The sequence below is a fragment of the Eptesicus fuscus genome, chromosome 8 (genome assembly GCF_027574615.1).
Source record: "Eptesicus fuscus isolate TK198812 chromosome 8, DD_ASM_mEF_20220401, whole genome shotgun sequence".
NCBI lineage: Eukaryota > Metazoa > Chordata > Mammalia > Chiroptera > Vespertilionidae > Eptesicus > Eptesicus fuscus.
The window spans coordinates 50,118,318-50,142,785 of record NC_072480.1 but is presented as its reverse complement, the minus strand read 5'-3'; the positions used below and the strand labels follow the sequence as shown (position 1 = coordinate 50,142,785).

The window sequence follows — 24,468 nt, the reverse complement described above, 5'->3', positions numbered from 1 at the left end:
GTTCATATAGTTTTCCCATTTCCTAGTTAAGAAAGAATCCTATATGATCCTAATATTTGACAAGTTTTTATTAATATAGCAGTTTGACTGATATTCAAACTTGTAGCTGTATTTGCTCATCACAGCAGTCCATTTTTGCAGATAAAAAGCTAAGAATTATAAGCCATTCTTGCTCTTTGTCCTACTCCCTAACCAAAGGAGAGAATCAATATTCAGATACAAAATATCCTTTTAAAGTTTGTTCATCTTTTACTCTTCAATACCCATAATAATTCTGAGGCAAATGTTTTAAAATTAGAGATATAAAGATTATATTTGAAAATAATTTTTAAAAAAAATATTTTTATTGATCTTTAGAGAGAGAGGAAGGGAGAGGGAAAGAGAAACATCCATGTGAGGATGTGAGGGCGGAACTTCGATCGGCTGCCTCCTGCATGTTCCTTATCAGGGATCAGGCTGCAACCTTTTGGTGCACAGGATGATGCCCAACCCACTGAGCAACACCTGCTAGTGCTGGAAATAGTTTTGATTTGTAACTAGTATATGTTTATAAAGGTGTCATACATACATGGCCCTGTGGAAGGCGGGCAAACTGAGAAGTCTAGTGTATGCCTATCAGAGAGATCCAGATGTTAAAAGCTAAGAATCCAGCCACACTAACCAAGTACATGATGTTGCAAGGGGGATGGGATGGAGGGTGGGAAAGTCTGTATATAATGATAAATAGAAGGTTATTAGGATAATAATTTGATTTCGATATTTAAAAACCATAAAATTAGATACTAACAAAGGAATATGGTGAATGATAGGTTTTCTACACATAGTACCCAAATAATGTCAGAGAAACCTTACATTAAAATAGAGAGCATAGGAACAGAAACAATCTTACTAGTGATGGGCAAAGCAAGGTGCCTTTCAATCTTAGATGAGTAGAAAATGTAACAGACAATCAAAAGGTGGGTCGGATTCACACAACCTATACAAAAACATTCTGAGGCGTAATTTGGAAACTAGTTCTGAGATAGGCATAGTATATGTTTGGAGAATCATCACAAGACCAGTTTGAGATGAGCAACAAGAGTGATGATGCAAAATCCAAAAACATGGGCTTAGGTGGTTTACAGTTTCTGTTCATAAATACTTTGTCCATAGAACAGTGACTCTCAAAATTCACTGCACCTAAGAGGCATCTGTGACACTTCATAACGTTGCAGATTTCTGGGTATCCTCTGCTGAACTTCTTATTCAGTGATCTGGAGTAGACTCAGGAATTTATTTCAAATTAATACCAAAGGCTTTTTTTCAAGCATGCTGTCCCTGAAGCTTCAGAACTTTTGAGAATGATTATTTAGATTAGAAGCTGGGAAATGCCTAAATCTTCCATTAGGTAATCTCAGAGCTGGACTCCCTTCGGAGCTTACAAAGAGAAATAAATAGTGATAGGAAGCATGTGGCATTAGAAGGGAAGAAACACTGTGTCCAAATGACTCTTAGTTCCTGCTTTTGTTAGAGACACAAACACATACATGACAATATTTGGTCTCATTAAATGGAGCTTTTACATTTTTTGTCACTGAATATTTTTAAAAGGTTATCATATTTTATTACACTTCTATGTGATGAAAAATAACAATTATTTTACTTTTTAGAGAAAACTTGTAGCCAATATATTGGTCAAGTCTTCTGATTTATTTATACATCATTAGTCACTTTCCAAAGGGAACTTGTTTTATTTTTCCATTTTCAAAGACGCAAACTTAAACTGAACTTCCTATTAACTGGAATGGCAGAAAAAACAAAAATAATTGTATCTATCTATCTATCATCTATCTATCTATCTATCTATCTATCTATCTATCTATCTATCTATCTATATCTATCTATCATCTATCTATCTATCTATCTATCTATCTATCTATCTATCTATCTATCTATCATCTATCTATCATCTATCTGTGTATCTATGTACCTATCTATCTATCTATCTATCTTCTATCTTGCTTTCTTTCTATCATGAATCTATCTATTCATCTGTTTATATCTATGACCAGAATTGATTTTGAGAAAGTTAAGTGTTGACAAGTTGTTTATGTGATTTTTATATGCCAGTTAATCTCATATTCCTTAATCCTTTGGTTAGTCCCACTATGTAATTACTAGTATTATGTTTTCAGAACAGAGGAAAGAGAGGCAGATAAGTTTCAAGTACCTTTGTCAAGATCACATAGTTTTAAAACCTGAATTTCTACCTGGAAATTCTGTCTACAAACTGTAGACTCCTATTTTACAGAAACAATGGAAAAAGGTCTTTCTTTGGAACTAGCAAATAGGGAGAGGGGAGTATAACAGTTATATATTAGTAAAAATACAAAACAATACATAGTTCTGAACTTTTTATTTACCCTACACAAATTATATTTCTCATCTCTGAACATCATTATCTAAAATTATATATACACCAAATTCATAGAAGGAAAATGCCAAAATGCAAAACAATTTTGTTGTGAAAAAAATGTGTAATCTAAAACAATTTCATATAAATTCTACAAGCAAAATAATCTGTCTGGATCAATAACATGTGCCAAGTATCTTTGATGATGTGAGAGGCAGGTGCTAGCAATTTTTTATTCAGTACAATATAAAGAAAATTAGCATAATCAATGGAAAAATATAGCATTGCTATGTAATCACCAATCGGGCAGCATCCTCCTAGGCTTAGCAATCACAACCAGTTGCATAATTCATTGAGATAATTAGGCAACACAATTTAAATATCGTAGAATCCCAGTATTTTTGTTCTAAGAATTCATGGGATTCTGAGGCTCAAATTAAACTAGAGAGATTTGCAACCATCCATATTTGTACCATGAATAGAGCAGTCACAGGAGGTAAACCTGATGATTACACATAAACACTGTCTGACATTTTGAAAAAGAAAAATGCATCAATAATTACAGGCACTGTAGGTGAGTATCTCCATGCCAGACTAACAGTGGGGTTTGCTAGTACAAAGATAATTGCTGCTGGTGGTATAGAACACCATGATAGATTGAGAAATTCATAACTACAAAATGAAGGTTGGAAAAGGTGCCAATTTTGCAGGTTTTCCTCACTTTATTTCCTAAATATAATACATATCAAACAAGAAGAAAATTCACTCATTTGTGACTTACTGACAAAGGGGAGTTATTGAAATAGCACTATTTTCATAATAAAAAGAAGGTTGGACACACTCTAATTCCCTCTGCATTTTTAATTCTTCTACATTTTCAGACAGTGAAAAGTTCCCATAGGGTATAGTCACACATTATGGATCAGAAGGTCTAGAAGCCGCAGCTCTGAGATCAGAACCCAACTTTCCTGAAAATTAGGTCAATGTTTTTCTTTTCTTCCCATTAATGTTATTGTCATCGATGTCCTTATTTGGATTGTGTTTCATATCTATTCATCCAATAAGTAATTTTTGAGCAAGCCACATGTCAAACACTATGCATTCTATTTTTGGCAAAAAAGTGTCCCAGGGTATATGGGTTTCATTTTTTTCTCTTGGTGGTGACACCAGCAGCCTAAAAGTCGCAAATAGTTGTGTTGCCTGATACCTGTGTTCTTTAGCTCAAAATGTATTTACATTTTCAATTACTGAGTCACTGTGAGGAGCGACTCAGATTATCTATCACTATGCACCTAGGATTATTTATTCTCTTGCTTCTCTGTACAAACTCTAATCAGAATCGATCTCTCAACCCTTCTTGCTTTTAAAGACTCACATTTTCCTTTAGAAACGAGTTTCTTATATCAGAACACCCACTGTTTGTCCCAAACCACTTCTCTTAATGTTTACTTTCCCACGAGAGCCCTGAGGAGAACCTAGTTTGTTTGTTTGTTTGTTTGGTTGTTTTACTTTCTCCCCCTACCCCCGCCCCCCGAGAATATTGTTCCTCCTGATGCATTCTCAAGGCAAGCCTTTAATTTTTCTGCTGTAAATTGTGTTCACTACATGGCAAAGGGTAGGCTGACTTTCTCATTCTCTACTTCTCTAAGAAATTCATTTCTTATAATGAGAGCATTTTGGAGAGGGATTATAGAAATACTGGAAAATGAAGCTGTTGAAATATTATTTCAAAGGAATCTTTCTTAGGATTTTGGTACTAAGTTTTGTAAGACATTACTTCTGAGTGGTTGATGGAAACAGATATGGAAAGTTAAAAGAATGTTTAAATAGGTGGTCAAGTAACTTTTCCATGATTTCTTGGAAGCTAGCTCATGAGCCTAATGTAATTGTATCTATATGAAAAGGGTTAAAGACAGAATATTAGTAACTCATTATAAAAAAAGGGACAAAATAGAAATCAGTTGCTGATTTATAAAGAGAAGAGAAAGTAATTTCAGAAAAAATGTCTAGCAATTTGGGGACTTACAGGATTGGAAAAGGCAAAGCTATAGCTCCACCACCAAAGGAAGATGAAAGTGAAAGCCATTTGAGCAATGATGTATGATTATAAACTCATCAAATTTTTCGCTGTTTAAAGGGGATATTATATATAAGCAAAGAACAACAACTACAATGAACTATGTCATATCACATAAAATTTGGAAACCCTGAAGTACAGGTGTGTTTTGAGCTAGGTTAGTATACACATTATTTTCCTTAGCTTTGTCTACTGAAAGACCTAAAAGCACTGTATATATAAATCTTATTTTAAAATAAAAGTTTATTACATGTTTAAAAAGAAACAAAGCAAAAGTAACTATGGATTTGAATGGAGACACAAAGAAATTCAGGAATTCCAGGTCTACCTTTCAAAAATAAATAGGTAATTTAATAGGATTTTTAAAATGCCACTTCTTTACCAACCAAAACTAAATAAATAAAATTAAAAATAAAAAGAAGTAAGTTTGAGTTGTGTGTTTTATGTATCTCTTAAAAGTCTACTAGTTTTCATTGAGCAGAACACCATAATAATAGAAAAAATATCAAAATCCCTGGCAAATAAATATATTTTAAAATATGTTGTAGTTACTAAGTTTAAAGGGTAATGAGATAGTCTTCATTTGTAATAGCTATAAAATTTAGGGGTACCTTTGTTTTCCTTTGTATGTTTTAATGATGAATTAATATTAACAGAAAACAAATCTAGAACATAGAAGCTGCCAATATAGACTTTAAAGTATGAAAATGTTTCCCTCTTCTCTTTATGCTACTTCCTATTTATCTGAAATCTTCCAGGGGAAAGGTTCTCAGGTATATTCTTAAGATACAGGCTGTCAATATAAATTGGTGAGAGTAATAGCTGGATAACTGTTGCACTGTTTGTGAGAGAGGAGATTAAGTAGCTGGTCATTGAGGATATGGAGAGAAGAAAAGACAGAAGTCAATAGCTTTGTATGATAATCCTATCTAATAAAGAGGGAATATGCTAATTGACCCTCATGCCATTGCAAAGATGGCAGCACCCACAGACAATAAGGAGGGAATATGCTAATTGACTGCCATGCCCTCAAAGATGGTAGTGCCCACAGCCACAAGATGGCAGTGCCTGGCCTTGCCTTGCACCTGCCTCCAGAGTCCCCCAGTCCCCTCAGCCCCACAGCTGCCCAGGGCCGGCCTGAGGTACAGGCAAGCCTTGGATGACGGCTTTCCAGCTGCCCAGGGCCCCTCGAGGCTCAGGTAACCAGGGCCTGCCGAGGCTTGCACTGCCGGCAGTGGCAGCAGCAGAGGTGTGATATGGCATCACCTTCTCCTGATCGCTGGGTCACCTCCCGCCCCTGAGGGCTCCCAGACTGTGAGAGGGGGCAGGCCGGGCTGAGGGACCCCCCCTCCAGTGCATGAATTTTCATGTACCGGGCCTCTAGTCTTTTCAATAAGAGTGACCTTTAAAATTAACAATATTAGGTATTATGTAAGGCATTCAAACAATTTATAGTTCCTGACCTGGGAAAAACACTTTGTGGGGGTGGATGTGTGTCCTGTAAGACTCAGAAGACAGATAAAGATAAAGATAAAGACTATGTACTTTCTATTTACTTTAGGTTTTATCCCACTATTCAAACATACCCTAACAACAACAAAAAAATTCTTTGGCCATGAAATGTTCAAAATAATTAGTTCCTAGAGAGAAGAAGATCTGTATTTTTTGCTGAGCCTACTAATTCAATCCAGACTCTAAGAAGTGCTGGGTCAGCATGATTCCATCCTTTATGAGAAAAAATATTTGAAGCAGCCTCCATTGGGTTACACATGTTTGCATGGGCAAAAGAAAACAAATGGGCAGATTGTCTTTGGGAATTATGTTCTTGCATATATACCAGGATTGGTCCTTAGTCATAGGGTACTGAATTTGTAATAATAAAATTGACCATCATAAATACTCATACAGTGCATATTATGTCTAAGGCTCATTTAATACTCACAACAACTTGATAAGTCATGTGTTATTACAGTTTTTCTGTTTACAAAATAGAACACATGCACAGAGTTTACATTAACTTACCAACAGTTACACAACTATGAAGTAGCTGGGCAGGTTTTCAAATCCAGTGAGTCCTATTCCAGTATACATGCTCTTAACCCTTGTGATATAATTTATCACCACATTAAAGAAATTCTTAATATTTTTAAGGAGTACTTTGGTAGTATTCCTGACAACTGAAAGATTTCTACTACCTCCATGACTTCAAACTAATCAATCCAAAGAATAAACTGTGGCTAGGAGGGACAGAAGCATTAGAACTCTAAGAAGATGGAACATCTGAAAAGCCAAGATGAGTGCAGGTCAAGTACCAAAGACCTAATTGCCAAGTCTAACAGAAATTCAAGTAATTTGAGCCCAATTTAGTATGACTCAAAATAGATTGATTTCAAAACTTTGCCATGAGAGTGATACTCTTTACCATACAAGAAGGGGGCACAAAAGGTTTAATTTTACTTAATCACCATAATTTGTTTTTATGCCATTTTCTGGTCCTCCAGCTTGTATGCACTTTTACTTCCAATCCTTCTTCAGAGACAATGTACTTACATGACCTATATTTTTCCTAAACTGTATGAATATATTTACACAAAGCATACAATATAAAAACAGAGCTTTGGAAGTGGAATCTTAGCGAGCAACAGGTGGGAAGAGGAGGGATGCTCAGATGTCTCTCTGTCACAACTCAATTATTCTCTAGAACTGCTCAAAATATTAAGTGACGGGCCAGGCTCATATCTGAACTTTATCTTTGGGTTAGAAGCATACACTGGCCATGATTAAACAAGGAAGAACCCTTATTCTTCTCTCCTCTCCATTTCATTAAGAATGTATTAACAGAAGTATGACCTGTCTCCAACTCATAAATTGAGTTGAATTTAACTAAAACAGCTCAATGTTTCCCTCAGCTTGACTGAACTTCAAACTTTTCTAATTGACTCTAGGCCCCTAACCATTTTCTTAGAGCATTTACTTTTGAAAATTTGCAATTGAAAATTCTTTCTCCACAGTTTGAGATGCAAATCCTTTTTCAATCTCTTGTCAGTTTTACAACCTAGGAATAACTTTATCTAGCACTTGAAAGTCATCCCTTTGCAATATAATCATTGAAGAAAATAGTGTCCAATCTCACAGTCTCTGTGCAAATTAGCAAACACACATGACCTAATCACATTGACAGACTTCACCGTGACATCTTCTAGTACATTTCCACTAGCTCACCACACCACTTAAAAACCATAGTTTTGTTTCACTGGAACAAAGTTCATTTTCTCCCTCTTGGTCTTGAATAAATTATTTCTTGCCTGTTTAACTTGCCTGGTCCAATTTTTCTTTGATATATTTTGTTATAAATGCATATTACTTGGATAATTGATTATGTATGGCTTAATCAAAATAAGTGTCCAATAAGATTATGCTTCCTTTTTTGACAAGGAAAATGTCAAAATCTTTAAAATCTTCAGTGAACATCCTCAAATTCTAAACCATTTAAAACCTATTTTAGTGGCCATTTTGAACATGTTGTCATTGTTATAGCTGTTGCTTTATATCACAAACAATTAGGAGATTACAGAAAAACACACAAACCCCCATTATTGTTTCTTTCTTTATATTAGTTCAGTGTTAAGATTGCTGAGTCATGGATCACATTCTTTACACAGGAAGTAGTGTATTCAACTGCAAGCAAAAAAAAAAATGCAATTCAAATTTCTTTAACCAATATAAAATTCTATTAGTCATGTTATAAGTCCAGAGATAAGTGTTTTGGGGATATTGACTGCTCAGAGATGCTATGAAACACCTCATCTTCCTGTTTGCTCTCTCCTCTCTCTGGCATGAGCTTTTAGTTTCATGAGTGTGAAATGACTGCTTTCAATTCAGTCATTGCACTTACATTTGAAAAGCAGAAGTGCAAAGGATGTAGCAATAAACTTTGAAGGGTCAAAACAGTAAGTCTTCTCTTTTAATAAACTTTCCTGAAAGTTGACATTGACTTCAGCTCACATTTTATTAGAGTCAGTCCTGGTCCACAAGACAAGCCCAGGCTACAAGGTCGTCTAAGAAGAAATATATTTATTCAACATCTCTGGAAGATAAAGAAAGGAGAGAAAGATGCCATGAATGGCTCTGGAGTGGTCAAGCCACAAAGTCTGCTTTAATGCTTTATTTATATTTTATCAACATTTTGATATATAATTTACATTAAAATATGCACATTTTAAATATACATTTTTGAGGCACTTTCACAAATGTATATTCTCATGGAACCACAACCCAATAGAAAACATTTCCATTACCACAGAAAGTTCCCTTACACCCTAGTGCTGCAAATCCCCCAACTTGTTACCCCAATTTAAAACTGATTTAACTTCTTTCATGAAAGGTTATTTTTCCTATTATAGAAATTCCCAAATGTATAGAATCAATAGTGTGAACTCTTTTGTGTCTCACTGTTTTTACTAGAATGATTTTGAGATTTCTATAAATTAAAACAACATAAAAACGCATTAGAAAGAATGACTTATTCTTGTGTTTGTTGCTGTATGATGGATTCAATTCTTAAAGAAACCCTTTTGCTATATCCTAAAAGTATTTTTATTGTTCTCTTTGTAAAATGACAAGTTTTACTTCCTTTTGTTCTCTTATTTAAAATTTGAATTCTATGCAGAATATAAGTATTGTTGGTTCTTTCTTGTAGGCGAAGCACTTCAGCAATTTTAGCATCACTGGTAATTCTAAGCAATGGTTCTTTGTTATAATAATGAACAAAGATAAATGGGAAAGAATTTGTTTTGTCAAAGCAGATATTACATTTTCACACATCAACTTCTCTATATGTTTGTCACAATTACAGCTCTTTGGCTTACAATCCACAAACTGAAAATTGCTGAAATTGGCCTTGACAGGCCCCGTTAATTGGCTCCCAAGGAGCCATTATGTTCTACCTGGTGAACAGTCCGTGACGCACACAACCACTTGTCCAAACCACACACAAGGCTAATTATAAAGCAGCAGGAGATATCACATGGCAACAGACCATGCACTGCTGTTAGTACATAATAATTCCATACCCATATCATCAATTAGAACACTCTCTCTACCTTGAGGAAAACAGTATCATGCAGGAACGATTACTTGGGGGCTCTTTCTGAGTAGAAACCATGCTATTTTTACTGTCTTACATGACTAATTCTTCTGATTTTCCTTAGGAGGTTAGAAACCCTGTCTAGTCACCAAACATAAAAACAAAATTAAATCATATAACAAAACAGAAACAAAGAAAAAGTCTCTTTCTGCTCTGTAGTAAGAAAAAGAAATATGATTCAAATAATGTTTATGTAAAAACTACTACTACTGCTAATTTTATTCTTTGTAATTTATGTTCAAATGTTTTATTTAATCTATAAATATTTTCAAAACACTTAATGCATCATTGCTTATAAATTTATTTTTATAAATATGTATGTACTTGCTTACTAATACACACATATCAGAAATGTCATTGCTATCATTCTTTGGGATGATCAATTATATTCATACAGAAAAGTGCTCTGTTTTAGCTTTGAAAAGTTATATAAAAACATATTTTTAAAAGCATAATTTATCCCAGACTGAGTCTGAGAAGTTGCTCTGCTTATTTAATTACCTTTTAAAGGAGTTTAGAGACAGGAGAGGCAGTTTAAGGGAAGGGAGTCCATGGGAGAGGAATGCATACCTGATGGGTGGAGACAGCTCCGAGCTGCCAGATTGTTTATCTCACATACACAGAGTATGGAGTAATGTTACAAGATAAGGGGAAGAAGAAGAGGGAGGCACTGGGTGGGTTTTGAAACTTTGGAACTGATACCTTGTAAGGAAAAGGGGGTGGGGGGGAAGCAGCTAATTAGGAGAGCACAGGGGACATAAAATGGGGAAGGGGTCAGATTAGAAGGTAGTGTATATACATAAAGAGCTGCCAGCATTTATAAACCCTTAGACAAAGAGGTTTCATTGGTTACCCATTTGGAAACCCCTCCCTACCCAGGAGTTTGTATATTCTTCCAATAAATTTCCACACTTTTACTAAAAAATCCGTTTAGTCCACAAATTTGTTCTTCAAACTTCGTGAATCAAGAACCTACTAGGGGAATCTGAGCTCACCAAATTCTGCGTATCACCTTCTTTTGGCAATCTATAATAATAAAAGAGTAATATGCTAATTAGACCAGATAGCCCAATGAACTTCCTGATGTCATTCCAGATGTTCTTCCAGATGAAGCAGCCACAGCAGGGGCCAAGGCAGATTTGGTTAGGGGTGATCAGGCAGGCAGGCAGAGGGATTAAGGGCAATCAGGCAGGCAGATGAGCAGTTAGGGGGAATCAGGCAAGCAGGCGAATGGTTAGGGGATATCAGGGAAGCAGGCAAGCAGTTAGGGCCAATGAGGCAGGCAGGCAGAGAGGTTAGGTTTGATCAGGCAGGCAGGCAGGCAGGCAAGCGGTTAGGAGCCAGAAGTCCCGGATTGCAAAAGGTATGTCCAAGGGATAGGGCCTAAACCAGCAGTCAGAAATCCCCCAAGGTGTCCCAGATTGCGAGAGGGTGCAGGCTTGGCTGAGGGACGCCCCCACCCTGTGCACAAATTCATGCACTGAGTCTCTAGTTTATTTTATAATCAGGTAGAGTTCTGTTCCAGACTTTTTTGATTTTGGTTTGGGGTCATCTTTTCTTGTCTTTAGATTGAAAAAAAAAAAGAAGCAAATTCTTGTAACCAAGAATGCTTCTAAATTTTTTCTTCCTCCTTACACTGTTTTCTAAAAATATATGTATATATATTTTAAAATATTTTAATTAATTATTATTTACACCACATATTTCAGGACACATTTTTTTTTATTTCTGCTCATTAAAATGGAGTTTAATTCTTTAATTCTTAGCTATTTTATTGGTACTAGACTCTTTTTTTTAAATACAACATGTGTAGTTTTTTTATAATTTTTTTAAAATATATTTTTATTGATTTTTTTACAGAGAGGAAGGGAGAGGGATAGAGAGTTGGAAACATTGATGAGAGAGAAACATCTCATCATGGATGTGCCCACAACCAAGGTACATGCCCTTGACCAGAATTGAACCTGGGACCCTTCAGTCTGCAGGCCAATGCTCTAATCCACTGAGCCAAACAGGTTAGGGCTAGACATTTTCTTTAACTCAGTTCCTGGATCTCAGTGGGGAATATAAATGAAGACAAAGCAAGAACTAATATTCATAACAAGGCACAGCTAACAAATTTTGTCTATAATAAAATGGTTTATGCTCAAAACTAATTGGTTAATAACTTTCAGTCATCTGTGTCTATTCAGAAAATTCAAAGTATATCAAAGATTTAAGCAGGCCAGTCATATATCATTTTGCTTTATGAATGATTTTACTTTATAAGTGTAATTTTTCCTAAAAAATACCTTATATATTTATTATTATATATCTTAAATAATTCAGATTTTGCCTATAAAATGAACCCATAAAATAAGATTTGAAGGCATATGTTTCCTTGTTTAATCAAAAGATACAAAGAAAATTTAATTTTATAAAATTGTTTCTTAAAATCCTTGACACAGTTTCTATGACTTTTTCATTATCATAAATGTTTTTATGGCAGAAGATTATTCAACTTGAGGCCATATTTCATAGATTTTAAGCCATAATTAATTATTATTATATTAGTATAACTGTTGAGAAAACTTCACCAGAGAGTCAGGGAGAATTATGATTTAATGTTCAATCCCTCTTTCCATCATTTTTTGGGATGACAGTTGGAAAATTTCCAAACACTCTAAATTTGAATCTCTTCAACTGTACCTAAGGGTGGCATGTGTTTTGGATCTGGATATAACTAGGTCCTTTGTATCCAAATCAATAACAAGTGCCTAGTCCTTCATGCAGATTTCATTTTGATAGAGGGCTTTTGTGTGGCCAGCTGACTACACCTAATTGCTTTATCTTAAGCTGCGTGATTGCTACTACAGCTTATAAACAAAAACACAAATCATGGAAAAGGAAAAATATTTGTAAAACATGTATCTGATAAGGGGCAATAACCAAAATACTATATATTTTTAAAAAAACTTCTACAACTCACCCAGCAGGTGTGGCTCAGTGGTGGCTCAGTGGTGGAATACTGACCCAGAAACCAAGAAGTTGCTGGTTCAATTCCCATTGGGGGTCATGCAGGAGGCAGCCAATCGATGACTTCCTCTCTTATCAATGTTTCGATCTCTCTATCCCTCTCCCTTCTTCTCTCTCTCAAAACCAATAAAAATATATTAAAAACAAAAAACAAAAAACATCTACAACTCAACAGCAAAAGAAGAAGAAAAAAAAAGGACATTGATATATTATGGCCAACGGCCTTGAGTAGATCTGTCTTCAAGGAAAATATACAGAATGATGCAGGGACATCATTCATCATCAGGGAAATGCAAATCAAAACAGTAATGAGATATCACTGCACACGTGTTAGGATGGCTAGTTAAGAAACAAAAGACTACACGTAGTGGTGAGGATATGTACAAATTTTAATCCTTGTATGCTGTTGGGAATGAGTAGTGGTGCAGTCACTATGAAAAACAGTATAAAGGTGCCTCAAAATTTAAAAATAGATTCAGCAATCCCACTGCTTGATATATATTCAAAATTATTGAAATCTAAGAGATATCTGTACTTCCATGTTTATTGTAGTATTGTTCACAATAGCCAAGATATGGAAACACCTCAAATGTCCATCCACTGATGAATGGGAAAGGAAAATGTGATATATCCATAAAATGGAGAATTGTTCAACTTTCAAAAAAAAAGGAAATCCTGCATTTGTGTCCAGGTGGATAAACCTTGAGGATGTTAGTATGTGAAATAAGCCAGTCACAAGAAAGACAAATACTGTGATTCCATTTGAATTAGGTAACTAAGATCGTCAAATTCGTAGAACCAGAGAATAAAATATTGGTTGTCAAGTCAGGGGGGAAGGTGAAAATGATGAGTTGTTCAGTATAAAATTCCAATTATGCAAGATGTGTTAAGTTCTAGAGATCTGCTGTAAGCTTAATGCCCCTAGCTAACAATACTGTGTTTTGCACCTAAAAAATTAAGAGTAGAGCATGTTCTTACAAAATAACCCCCCCCACACACACACACCCACACACACAAAACTCAAAACAAAGCAAAATAAAAACCAAAAAGGACAGGGAAAACTTTTAAAGGTGATGGACACATCTATTACCTTGATTACAGTGATAGTTTTACAGGCACATGCATATGCCCCAACTCATCATATTGTATCTATTAAATATGTGCAGTTATATGTATATCAATTATACTTTACAAAAACTTTTATAAAAGGATAAAGTGGCAAACATGATTTAACCAGTGGGCTAGCTACACATATGAAACATCAGAGAATAAGTCTTTAATTATGCATTTAATTTATGTAAAAATTTATGTTTAATGTGAAATTTTAAAAACAACATTCATGCTTGCTTAAAAATTTAAGAATCCATTAACCTCATAAAATACCCAAAACTAAATCTGAATAAAACTTGATGTTTACTTTTCTATTTAAATTAACCACTTGCTTTTCACTGATTTTGTGTTCTCTTCCTGTATATTTGAATATTTGTTTGCTTTAAGATTAATAGGATAAAATTGTCAGCATGTCATCATTTGATTAAGAGTTTCTATCTATACATGCATTTAAATACTTGTTATAATTGTGAATCAGTAGACTCATTTTTAAGCATATTTGAGGATTCCTGAAGTAATTTAAATAATGCTTGAAATTTTATGTAATTACCTGAGAAATAAGCAAATTTGTAATTTTGGTATAAATAGTAAAGACATTTATTTTTGTGCTTCAGTATCACTAAATCTAAAATCAAATCCTGAAGTCACAGGAAAGTGTTAAGTTATATTTTCTCCTCCAGCCAGGATAGTGAAGTAGTTACTCTGATTCCTGGTTAATTTTCTTCCCAAATTAATAAAGACATCTAAATGACATTTATTAATTTTTCAGGAATGCATTACTGATGAGACATTTCTGTATAGTAATGCCAATTTGAACAGAGTGTTGAGAATTGCATAAGTCACATAACAAAGTATCATTAATGAATATGTTACAATGTGTTGTAAGAGAGGAGCATAGAATGTGGGCAATACTGGAGAATTACAGAAATAATATGAAAGAATGATACATACACTTATGCAAATTTTGCAGTTAAATTTGATTTTTAATTTCTGCATCACAGAAAGTATTTTTCAAGAAAATTAATTGTAATATACATATTTAAAGTACATAGCCTCATTTAATGCATTTTTTTCAATGGAAGTGCACCCATGTAGATTATATTAGTAACTAAAGAAAGAATGAAAGACAAGCAACACACCAGTAATCTACCTTCTTCCCTCTCACTTCTTTCATTCTTTCCAAAGGTAACAACTATGTGAACTTTCATGATAAATAATTTCTACTATATAAGTACTTAGCCTCTCTAATATGATGCATATGCAGATTATTTTTATTTTGTGCTGATTAATATTTCCCTGCAATAAATTTATATGCATGACTGCAGAGATATGTATGCATATGTCCCAATTTCTCTTGAATATATAACTTCAAGTGAAATACTTCAAAGTGGAATAAGGTATGCATATGTAAAGATTTAGTAAAATGTGTCAAACATTAGTTCAAATAATTTGCATCAATTTATATTCTAATAAATAACATCAGAGTGATCTAATTCATCTATATCCTTGCCAACTCTTGATATGTGTGTGTCTGTGTTAATTTTTTAAGGCACTCTGAGGGATATATAGTGATATTGCATTGTAATATTATTTTATTGTTTTCTAATTTTCTGATGACTAAGATAATGAACTAGTCATAAGAGTCGATGACTATTTTGATATGCACTTTTGTGAAGTGATTTGTGCTCATTTTAATTAATTGATTCATCTTATTTTAAATTATTTTTCCAGATTATATGTGTGAACATGTATATATATTAATACATACATATATGTGTATATATGTATACATATACATTCTTATATTTTATTATTATTATTATTTTGTTAATCCTCACTTGAGGATATTTTTCCATTTGATTTTTAGAGAGAGTGGAAAGTTAGGGGAAGACACAGAAAGAAACATTGATGTGAGAGAGACTCAATGATTGATTGCCTCCTGCATGAGCCCCAACCAGGGCCAGGGATCAAGCCTGCAACTGGTAAGTGCCCTTGAACAGAATGGAACCCAGACCCTTCAGTCTGCAGGCTGACACTCTATCCACTGAGCCAAACCGACAAGGGCTACTTACATTATTGTTGCAAGGTTTTGTTGGCTAATAAATAAAGCACATTCTCCCACTCTGCTGCCTGTTTTTTCATTCACTTGATAATATCTCTTGATAAACAGAAAATCTAATTTTAAAGTAGAATAGTTTATCTCTTTATCTTGTTTTGTATCTTTTTAAAGAAATCTTTGCCTATAGGGGTCATGAAGATTTTAAACTATGTTGTCTTCTAAAACCTTTACTAGTTTAACATTTACATTTAGGTCTAGTATATATGCATATACCTATAAATGTGTGTATATATTCATGTATTAAATAACAATATTTTCATTTATATTTCCACTAGTTCTTGAAAAGTTAACTTATTAAAATGGAAATTCCTTTTTTTGTCCTCAACACTGTTCTTTAGCAAATCTCTCCCATTTTAGTGAATTGCATTGGCATATATCCAGTTCATTAAATTGAAAGCTTAATAGTCACTCATAATTTTCCATTTTCACCTCCCCCATCCATTCCATTAGCAATTATTCTTGCCCTGTCTCATTTTTACTTAACCCTCTGCATTTTTTCAGCAATTAAACTAAGAAAAGCCACTGTATTTTTCTCGAAAACGGCTTTTATTCATATTCTATTCAGCATTGCCCACCTGCAGGAAGTCATCTTGAAATGTTTCTATTTGATAATGTCACTCCTCTTAAATCATTTGATGGTTTTCATTGTACTTTTTATAAAGTCTATGTTCCACAATTTCTCTACAAATGTGTTGTTCTTTGTTGAAAATGTTATATACGCAGGAGTCATGAGGGTCACTTTGGCTTGGGTTTGTCCTGAATGACGTGGATGGCATGTGTTAATAAGCAGTTTTTGTCTTGTCAAGATGTCTTTTTGTTCGAGTAGCAGCTGAAAACATAATAAAATTAGTAGAGTTTAAGTTTTGCATCCCCCTAGTTGGTGTAATAGTTTAGTTTCTTACATCTCCAGGAAAAAAAAAAAAAAAAAAATCATATATTTTGTGGCTTAAGATAAAACAAATGTATTACCTTATAATTTTGGATGTCAAGAAAACCAAAATGGTTTTAAAAGGTAAAACTAAGGTGTCAGCAGACAGAGCTGCATTTTTCTGGAGGCTCTAGGGAGAATCCACTTCCTTGACTCTTAAAGCTTCCAGAAGCTGCCTCATCCCTTGGTTTATGGCCCCGTTTCTCCATTCACAAAGCCAGCAACGTTGAATTGAGTGTTCATCACAAGCCATCTCTCTGGTTCTTTCTCTTTTGCCTCTCTCTTCCACTTTTAAGGACCCTCGTGATTAAATTAGGCACAGCTGGATAATCCCATTTGAATATATTTGGAGCCCATTTTTCTGCCTACGATAGTAGGTAATCATAAATGTGTTGCTTTGTTTTGTTTTTCAATGAGTGAACAAATTATAAATTTTCATTTAAGTACCTGTCTTTTAACTCTCCACTAAAGATGTTTGTGTAGGTGTGCTGGTGACATTGCACTACTCCTAAGCGTATATGCAGAATTAATAAAAATGATTTTTTTATTTATTCATTCTTTACTGATAATATTCTCCTTCAAACAAACAAACAAAAACAGAATTATCCTAACTATATAAGACATAATATTACTGTGGGCAAGTTTGCATTTGGGGGGAAAAATACAGCTGAAATTAACTTGACACTATTACAGAAATTATTCAAATGGTTGGTAAAATCATGGTCAACATAGCAGAAAACAGCATGGTGATTGCCAGAGAGAAAGGTCTGATGGGGGAGGTAGAAAAAGGTAAAGAGGGGGGAGGGGAATGGTGATGGAAAGAGCCTTAATATAATATATAGAAGATGTATTGTAGAATTGTATATCTGAAACCTGCATAATTTTATTAAACATTGTCACTCCAATAAATTCAATAGAAAAAAAATATCAGGGATAACTCATATAACTTTTCTGTTTCTATTTCTTGATACACAAAATAGGGATATTATTTTTAATACTTTAATCCTATTTATGGGAAGTATTTCACTGCGGGGAGGTGTCAATAAGTACTACTAGTAGTTGTTGATGATATTTTTATAGTTATTATCATTAAAGAATACCTGCCTGAACAAAGATATTCAATAGTTAGAGTTACAGTAATTGGGACTGTTAAAATGTCTCCACTCAAAGCAACTCTTTTCAAATAGTCAGTGATTTGGCAACTCGTGTCTGTCAAAAGTGGACTATGAGGAAGGTCACTGAAAAGATTATTCCAGTTCTCTAATACCCCTTCTTCTCAAATGTTGGTTTCATTTCCTTTAAACATCTGCTCTGAAACAATTTACCATTTCAGCTCTGTTTAACTTCCAGCAGTGGTGACTCATTCTGCTTTCTTAATCACTTCCAAAAAAGTAGTCATAATCTTCCTCAATTGCTTAGGGGAGAGGAAGCCGAACACATTTAGTCCCTTTCATCACAATTTAAATGGGATGCTGTATTATTCTGAAAAGTGGATCAACTCATGTTTATAAAAATAATTTTCAAAGGATGACAAATTAAAACACTTCTTTTTATATCTCTTCTGATAAGAATTCATTGACTCTACAAGTTTTTGAAGATTGCAATGAGAGAAATGTTATAATAATTTCTATTACCCAATCCATTCTTCTTTGTTAGCCTTTTTATGTGAACTGTGAAACATCAGAAGTGTCATCAAAATTGCCTTCCTGTGTAAGCATGGATACTTTCAAGTAAACACACATATATATAGGTTTGTGTTTTCACTACATTTATACGTGAAGTTTATTTCACTTTATCTGTTCTACTATTATATATTTGATATTTGAGGGCTTTTTTATCATTTGTATTTTTAAGTTGCTTTTTGTTTGTTTTGTGCCTGAGAAGTAAATTTACATAGTTTTAAAGTCACAGTGATTTGTGATTTGTGAGCTTATCCTAAATAATAAAAGGCTAATATGCAAATTGTCCTCTCAACCAGGAGTTTGACCAGGGGGCAGGGCAGGCCGGCCAACCACCTGCAGCTCCTCCCCCTGGCCAGTCTGCCCCAATAGACCCCTATCAGGGCGGGCTGTCCGGACCCCACACATGCATGATTTCGTGCACTGGGCCTCTAGTAAAAAAAAATAATAATAATAATGGAAGTTCCCTGGCCTCTTCTTCTCTGAACACTATTCAACTTTTTCAAGGCAGGACTTTTCATTGTCTCATCTGTTCTCATCCACTCAAACTGTGATTGAGTTCCTTCATATGTAAAGGAGAGATAATAAAATACTAAGTGCTTCTTAAGGTTGATGTAAAATTTAAAGGATGTACTAACTATATTAAAAATATCAATAAAAAATTACTTATACATTGCCTGGTCCATAAGAGAAATATAAATGGTAGTGATTTATGTTACTTATTATTATTGTTATTATTCCTATGTGTATGCATATGATGTAAAATAACAGAAATATAAAATGCATATACTTATTATGCATACCTATCTATAATACTATCTATAATACATATCATCCTATATAATAAAGCACTAATATAGTAATTAGAATGGATGGCGGAATGTCCTTCCAGAACGAACTTCCAGAACGACCAGTGGGGTGGGGGCCGCAGGGCCATGAGACAGCCAGGGCTGCGAGGGCTGAGCCCCTTGCATGAATTTTGTGAATTGGGCCTCTAGTATTTATACATAATATTGCTGGCTTATTTATTAAGTAAGAATGACTCAGTTACTGAGATAGCTCTATATGAAATCTCTGTAGTTTTCTCTGATAATCTCAGTATGGTTAATAAGAAATATTTACATAACTGCATGTTCCAAAGGTATCTAAATTTCTACAGTTAGTATATGACAAACTTTGGAGTAAAGCTTAGTCAATTTAATTGATCAATTATTGGTTGATTAAGTATTTAATCTTTCAAACTTAGATATTTCCAAAGATAACATTTAGGAGCATTTATTTTAACTATAAGTGCATTTTATAAATCTTTATTTTTTTATAAGGTTAGTATTCAGGGTATTAAGAGAATTGTATAGAATATATTATAGCTAAACTTACTTTATTAATTTAAAGAGTCAGAAATTAGAGAACAACAACAAAACAAAGTACAGAAGGCCAGATAAAAACAAATAAGAAGGGAAAATATTTAAAAAGTAACATAGTAGATATGACCCTCAAATATTTGTAATTTGTAATTCATTTAAAAAGAAATGATCATATACTGAAATAAAAATACTAATGTTAGGTTAGAGGAGAACAAAATTCAACTATATGCTGCAGAAAAGAAGCACTTCAAATAGAAAGACTGAAAGTAGAAGGAAGGAAAAATTTATATCATGGGAACAATAACAATAAGGAATCTTGTATAACTGTACTAGTATTAAACAAAGTAGGTTTTAAAGCATGTATATGTAGAGATAAAGAGAGGAGTACTTCGAAATGATAAATGGTTCATTATATATGTATAACAATATTAGAATTATATGCATCCTATAATATGACTTCAACATATATAAAGCAAAAACTCAGTGAAGTAAAAGGAAAAATAGACAAATCCACATATCTCAATACATTCAATAAAAAATAAATTATGTATTAGAAAATGTCAACATCAAATGGTAAAATTTTGAAAGTCTAAAAACTAAGCAATCTCCTACAAGTCTGAAAAATGAGTGTGAAAGCAAGCACTAATTACCAATACAAAGCTTGCAAAGGAATATCATTAAAAATATCTGTCACTAGAAATTAATAAGAACATTGACTATAAAATATTTTAAATGAAACTAACAATATGCATGTTCATAGTATTTCAAGATGTCAATTCTCCTTAAGGCAAGATATATAATTGAACTTATCATAATAAAATTCCCAACATTAAAAAATATGTACAGAAATGCAAAGAACCAAATAACAGCCAAGGCAAACTTGAAAAGGGAGAAAGTTAGTTATCTGTGCAGTCATCTCTCCGTATCTCCAGGGGATTGGTTCCTCGATCCCCATGGATACCAAAAATTCCTGGATGCTCAAGTCACTTATAAAATGGTGTAGTATTTGCATATATTATATGCACATGCTCCCGTATTCTTTAAATCATCCCTCGATTACTTATAATACCTAAAACAATGAAAATACTGCACAAGTAGTAGTTACACTGTATTATTTAAGGAATTACAAGAAAAAAATCTGAATATTTTAGTACAGATTCAAACACCATAAGCCTAACTACATAGTACAAGTCAGCAACAATATAACATTTTTCCCAAATATTTTCTAACTGAGGTTAGTTGAATCCCTGTATGTGGAACCCTCAGATATGGAGGGCCAACTATGTCATGCTACATATAGCAAAAGCAACAATAAACAAGCGAGGGTGATGTTGTGAACAGGCCAGCAGGTAGATACACCATTGGAACAAAACTTCCTGCATATAGTCTCTTGGGTTATTACATGTGTAATAATGCAGTGCTATTGCAAAACTGTGATATTTTCAATAAATGATAATGAGGCAATAAGATAAACTATGAGAAGATTCTTGACATCATACTACATACAAAAATAAATTCCAGGTGGCATATACTAGTACATAAACACACACGAAGCATGCATTCATATTAGATTGTCTTTGTGTATAAAATTTAATGAGTCAGGCCACTATATTTTATTTGTGATTTTTAAAAAGATAAATGTACTGTAGCAATGTTTCTGATATTAATTAATAATACATATATTTTTATTTTGTTATAGATTCTTGAGGTTATACATAATGCGATGCTGTCATAATGTTGGTGAATAAAAATAATTATCTATGGGTTAAATAGTTATAACTCTTAATGAAATCCAAGTTAACATTTATTGCTACAAGATTATAAACCAACAGTTCTTAGAACAAGATAAACATAAACAAACAAAAAAAAACCCAGCAATATTATAGGAAGATTTACTTTGCTCTTTTTAAAATAGAATATAAATATATATATTGTAGATGTCAAGATAGACAAAAAATTGAATTTAAATTATGTTATATGGTAACTGGTATGCAAATATTCATTAATATGCATCCTTTTTTAAATCCAAACAAACACAAATTGTTAAGTGCATTGAATTCTCAAACGCATTTGTGTCCTGTCAAGTTTTCTGCTATTGGCATGTGGCATATGGTGTTAATCAAATTTTATCAAGGCTAAATTAAAGATATTTACAGCTTGTGATTATGATTTTACAAGTGTGAAGCATCAGCCAGAAACCTGGGAGATGATTGGCACAGAATTTATATATAAAAACCACAAGAATGGATGAGATGACTCAGAAAGTATAAAGAGGAAAAAGAAAAGAAAATCTCAGTACTCGATTCTGAGGCATTTCATGGAGAGATGTTGGGTATAATACGAGTGGCAAATGAGGTGGGAGGACAGCCCCAAGAATCTAGGGCGATTTAATCCAAGATAAAATGAGAGTCGTTCTCTGTATTAAATAAGAGGTTGAGTAAAATGCGGACAAAGCCTCTAATAAAACACAGTGGTAGCCAAAATTTTATTCCCCGCTGTGGAAAGCTTATGGAACTCCTCATGAGTGGCCATGGGAAAAAGCCACATTGCAGAGTGAACGCAAAGCCTAGACTCTGCCATTTTATAGCAAAAGGTGAAAACAGAAATCAGCTATTTGCCTATGCTGGAGGGAAGAAGCAGAGACCCCTGTTCAAAGAAAAAAAAAGTCCTGATAATTGATTTTTTTTAAATAATCATGTATTTATCAATCTAATTTGTGAATTCTCTAGGAGAGAATAACTTACGGTTTCAGATAATGCTCTTAACCTAGCAAAATGGAATAAAAAGTTCAATAGCTCTTCATGTGTAGGCCAAAATTTATACCCCTAATTAAAAATTCAGTGTTCTCACCATCCCATCCCAGCTTTCACTGAAAACATATCCTTCTATTATTGGTTACATGGATTCTGTAGCTATCAACTAATTACAAAGCCATGTGTATTCTTAATCAAGCTTGACACCCTCATTCTCTTTAATAACTACCAGAACACTAGTCATTTTAATAAGCCTTTTAAATTCAAGTGAAACCATCATACAGAAAAACCACAGTAATGATAAATGGGCTCAATGAATGATCTCAAAGCGAACATATTATAAACACCACCCAGGTCAAGCAAAAGAACATCAGGTGCACACCAAAAAAGCCTCCCTGTGCCTCTTCCCCTTCACCGGGTCCCGTCTTCTCTCTGATAAACACAATATTAACTTCTTGCACTTTTACCACTTTTGAGCTTTATATAAGTGGAAATATAGAATATGTATTATTTTGTATCTGCTTTCTGTCAGTCAACACATTTGTGAGTTTCATCTATGTTATGCTTATAGCAGTTTTCTATTTATTTGTTATTACTGTACAGTTTCATTTTATGTTTATCTACTTAAATTTGGACAGTTGCAAATAACGTTGCTATTAGTACTTGTGTAAATCATGAGAGTTCATGTATACATTTATACTAAAGTACAAACTATCTGAATAATCAGATACTAAAAAACTCAGTAGCCTAGCTGGTGTAGCTCAGTGGTTGAGCATCCACCTATGAGCCAGGATGTCAGGGTTAGATTCCTGGGTTGCAGGCTCAAGCCACAACCTGGACATGAGCCCTGAATCAAATCGGCGACCCCTCAGGTGTCTGGGTCTCTGCTCAACTAACCTGGTCACACTGGCCAGGGCTAAAAAATATTTTTTTTAAAAGCCACTTTATTGAGGACTGTTTACCATACCAAAAAATATAGTTATAATCCAGGCTATGGAGCCTCATAATTTGTTCTGTGTAGTTACAGTGGAGATGAAGGGTAAAGTGGATTGATTTGGGAGGTATTGATAAATTAGTTGGTAGGGGAAATAGTTAAAGAAGGAAAGATAAACTAGAGATAACTCTGAAGTATTAAATTGAGCCACGTAGGCAGATATGACTCCTACTTCCCCAAAACTGAAGGCAGTTCAGATTTGGTGATGGGAGAAGTATGGAAATAAAAAATAAAAAATAAATTGTGCCTGGCCATAGTGGCTCAGTGGTTGAGCAATGACCTGTGAACCAAGAGGTCATGGTTCCGTTGCCAGTCAGGGCACAAGCCTGGGTTCTGGCCCGATCCCTTGTGGGGGGAGTGCAGAGGCAGCCAATCAATGATTCTCTCTCATCATTGATGTTTCTATCTCTCTCTTCCTCTTCCTTCCTCTGTGAATCAATAAAAATATGTAATTTTTAAATTGGCTATTTTAATGTAAGGAATAATGCCAAATGCAGAATAAGTGCTCATAAGTATTAATTTATATTTTCTGTCTTTTGGACCTTTAGAAATAATACTTTCTCATTCAAAAGTACCATTACCAATTTAGGATACAACCAGTTACTTAAATCAATAGAAGACATTCAATAAGAAAGAAAGCAATATATCTACCCACCTATTAAATATTAGTTACTGACAGACATTTTATTGTTTACCTAGAGGCCTGGTGCATGAAACTCGTGCACAGGGGGGAGGGGTGGGGGGGTCACTCAGCCAGGCCTGCACCCTCTCCAATCTGGGACCACGGCTCCTCACTGCTCACCTGCCTGCCTGCCTGATTGCCCCTAATCACCTCTGCTTGCCTGCCTGATAGCCCCTAACCACCTCTGCCTGTTGGCCTGATTGTCCCTA

The 24,468-nt window shown here is 34.1% G+C and overlaps 1 long non-coding RNA gene across 1 annotated transcript in view; it reads right to left on the bottom strand.

Moving 5' to 3' along the window:
* Window positions 1-16,384: 16,384 nt before the first annotated feature.
* LOC129150052 (uncharacterized) overlaps window positions 16,385-24,468 on the bottom strand; it is a 36,549-nt gene continuing 28,465 nt past the window's right edge. The window contains exon 3 of the long non-coding RNA XR_008556823.1: window positions 16,385-16,688. This is a non-coding gene — a long non-coding RNA (uncharacterized LOC129150052). The remainder of the gene's footprint in view (window positions 16,689-24,468) is intronic.